The sequence below is a fragment of the Chrysochloris asiatica genome, unplaced genomic scaffold (assembly GCF_000296735.1).
Source record: "Chrysochloris asiatica unplaced genomic scaffold, ChrAsi1.0 scaffold00163, whole genome shotgun sequence".
Classification (NCBI taxonomy): domain Eukaryota; kingdom Metazoa; phylum Chordata; class Mammalia; order Afrosoricida; family Chrysochloridae; genus Chrysochloris; species Chrysochloris asiatica.
Genome location: NW_006408681.1, coordinates 3,259,011 through 3,262,664, shown reverse-complemented (window position 1 = coordinate 3,262,664; position 3,654 = coordinate 3,259,011). Strand labels below are relative to the sequence as shown.

At 38.9% G+C, this 3,654-nt stretch overlaps 1 pseudogene; it reads right to left on the bottom strand.

Moving 5' to 3' along the window:
• Positions 1-2,323: 2,323 nt before the first annotated feature.
• LOC102826431 lies at positions 2,324-3,287 on the bottom strand (annotated as a pseudogene).
• Between the last annotated feature and the right edge of the window lie 367 nt (positions 3,288-3,654).

Sequence of the window (3,654 nt, the reverse complement as noted above, 5' to 3'; positions counted from 1 at the left end):
GTCTTTGTCTAGAAGCTCATCTGAAACCTGTCCACCATGGGTTTTCCTGTTTGTATTTAAAATACCAGTGGCATAGCTTTCAGAATCAAAAGCTATCACAGTAAGTCAAACTGATAGATGAGTGGTGGCCATTTGGTTTTAAGTGAAAACTCATATTCATTTTAAGTGAAAACAATAACTTCCATTTATTTATACTTACAAGATACCAAGTAATTCACATGGTTTTAAAATTTTTAATCAAAATATCAATCATGCATATAAATATCTCCATCTATAGTTTACTCCATCTTGTTTGTCAGTTTGTCATACAGGTGTGACTTCTGTGTTGCTGTGACAGTAGACTCTCCATTCCATCTGTTAGTTGTATGTGACTTGTATATTGCTGTGATGGTGGAAGCTATACCACCAGTATTTTAAATATTAACAGGATCACCCATGGTGGACAGATTTCCACTAAACTTCCAGTCTAAGACAGATGAGGAAAAAGAAGAAGTGGACCATTTCTGAAGGTTTAGCAACAGAAAAACTAATGAATACCAGGTGAACATTGTCTTATATAGTGCCAGCAGATGAACACTTCATGTTGGAAGGCACTCACAATATGACTAGGGAAGAGCTGCCTCCTCAATGTAGGGTTAACCTTCATAACATGGATGGAGCAAAGCTTTCCATACCTTCATATACTGGTAGACCACCACTCACAATGATAAGAAAAAGCTACAAACATCCATTAATAATCAGATTGTGTAATGTAGTAAGAATGAACCTAGGAAAATTATAAGTCATCAAAAATGAAATGAAATGCATAAAGAAATATCCTGGGCATTTGCAAGCTGAAAAATGGAATTGCCCATTTTGAATCAGACAATCATATGGTTTACTATGCCTAGAATGATAAACTGAAAGCATTCCTCATCAAAAACAGCATTTAAATATCTATTTTGAGGTACAATATTATCTGTGGCAGGATAATATCCAGATATCTATAAGGAAAATCAGTTAAAACCACAATTAATCATATTTACCAACCAAGAACTAAAGCCATTGATGATTAAGTTAAAGAAATTTGCCAACTTCTTCAGGCTGAAATTAACCAAACATGTAATCAAGATATACTGATAATTTCACTGTTAGCAGTTCTAAAATGCCAGTGGGTCCACGGAGAAAGGTAAGGCTTTCTGTTCATGTAAAGATTAACAGCTTTGGAAGTCCTATACAGGGTTGCTATGAGTCAAAACCAACTCCACAGCACCTAACCACCACCACCACCATACACAAAATATTGAATGATTCAGGAAGTATCAAAAGAAAATAGAAGAAAATAGAGAGCACTTTGTCAAAAAGAATGGGTAGATATTCAGTCATTTCATGAATTAACAAATGATCTGCTCAAGAATTCATGGTATTGAAAGGAGTCCTGGCTTCACTGAAAGCATTGATAAAAAAAAAAACTTAATAAGGCTCCAGGAGTATGTATACAGAATGAAAATTGAAATGTTTTCACAAACTGATGCAGCACTGGAGGGGTTCACACATGTATGCCAAGAAATTTGGAAAAGAATTACCTTGGCCAACCAATTGGAAGAGATCATATTTGCACCCATTCCAAAGAAAGAAGACCCAGCTGAATGCAAGAAACATATAATATAATTAATATCACCTCCAAGTGAAGTTTTGCTGAAAATAATTCAAAGATAGTTGAAGCAGTATATCAACAGGGAGCTGCAAAAAATCAAGCTGGATAAGAAGAGGACAAGAAACGAGGAATATCCTTGCTGATGTCAGATGGATTTGAAAGCAGAGAATAACAGGATGATGTATGTTTGTGCTTTACTGACTGTGCAAAGGCTTTTGTATGTGTGGAATAGAACAAGCTATGGATAACTTTGCTATGAATGGGTATTCCAGAACCCTTAATTGTGCTCATGAGGAATCTGTACATAAAGCAAGAGGGTACTGAATTTTTTTTTTAAAGACATTTATTCAGCATCATGATCAGACTATTACATTTAGCAATCAACAGCATAGGTGCAGAAAATAAAATCTACATTAAAACCCTTTGTTGGAATGCTTTATACTTTCCACAGAACAGAAACTAAAATAATCTGTTATACAATTAATCACAAATACAGTCCTCGAGGTTTTTTTGTTTTGTTTTGTTTTTGCCCATACACATGAGTGTTGTCTAAAACATGTCTTCTTTGTGGCAGCTAGTCCCTGCCACCATTATGCTTGGCTGAGTCCACAAATCTGTTGCAACCTGTAGCTTCCCTGTCACTTCTCTGGCTCTCCTCTCCTGTTAAGCTTTGTTTCCTGGCAATCATTAAAACCTTCTGCCACTCCCATAGCTACTGCTGCTGCTTGAACCGCCATAGCCACCTTGGTTTCGTGGTTTGGCAAAATATTGACCTCCACCACCATAAGGGGAAGAACTTCTGCCTCCAAAATTTCCTCCCTTCATGGGTCCAAAATTTGAAGACTGATTATTGTAATTGCCAATATCATTATAGCTTCCACCACCTCCAAAATTGCTTCCGTCATTACCAAATCCATTATAACCATCCCCACTGCCTCCGTAGCCACCACCACCATGGCTGCCACCAAAGCCACCTCGTCTGCTGAAGTTTCCTCCACAACCAAAGTTGTCATTCCCACCAAAACCACCTCCATGGCCACCACCGAAGTTTCCAGAACCACTTCGACCTCTTTGACTGGAGGAGGCACTGGCCATCTCTTGCTTTGACAGGGCTTTCCTTACTTCACAATTGTGGCCATTCACAGTATGGTACTTCTGGATAACAATCTTCTCTACAGAGTCATGGTCATCAAAGGTTACAAATGCAAAGCCCCTCTTCTTGCCACTGCCTCGGTCTGTCATGATTTCAATCACTTCAATCTTTCCATACTGCTCAAAATAATATCTTAGGTGATGCTCTTCAGTGTATTCTTTAACGCCACCAACAAAAACCTTTTTCTCACAGTTAAGTGGGCACCTGGTCTTTGAGAGTCTGCTCTTGAAATGGCCCTCTTTGGTTCCACCACTCTTCCATCTACCTTGTGTGGCCTTGCATTCAGGGCTGCATCCACCTCCTCCATAGTAGAGTAAGTGACAAACCCGAAGCCTCTGGAGGCTTGGTGTTTGCATCTCTCATCACCACGCAGTCCGTGAGCGTCCCCCATTGCTCAAAATGGCTCCTCAGGCTCTCATTTGTTGTTTCAAAGCTCAAAGCTCCGATGAAGAGTTTCTACAGCTGTTCAGGCTCTTTAGGAGACTCTGACTTAAACATGATGGCACGGGGGGGGGGGAGGCTTCGGGAAGACAATGCTTCCTCCGTGCTGTCCACAAGCAGAAAGGAGTAGGCTAACGAAGGTATCTCCTGAATATTTTTAAATCAGGAAAGGTACATATCAGGGTTGTATCTTTTCACAATATTTATTCATATTTAGTCTGTATGCGGAACAAAGAGTCTGAGAAGCTGGATTATATGAAGAAAATCATGGCATCAGGATTGAATGAAGAATTAATAACATTGGGAATATCAAAGACTTCAGTTTGGATTGCATCTCTTTGTGAAGAAAACAAAAATCCTCACAACTGAAACAATAAATAACATCGTGATGTATGGAGAAAAGATTGAAATTGTCAAAGGCTTC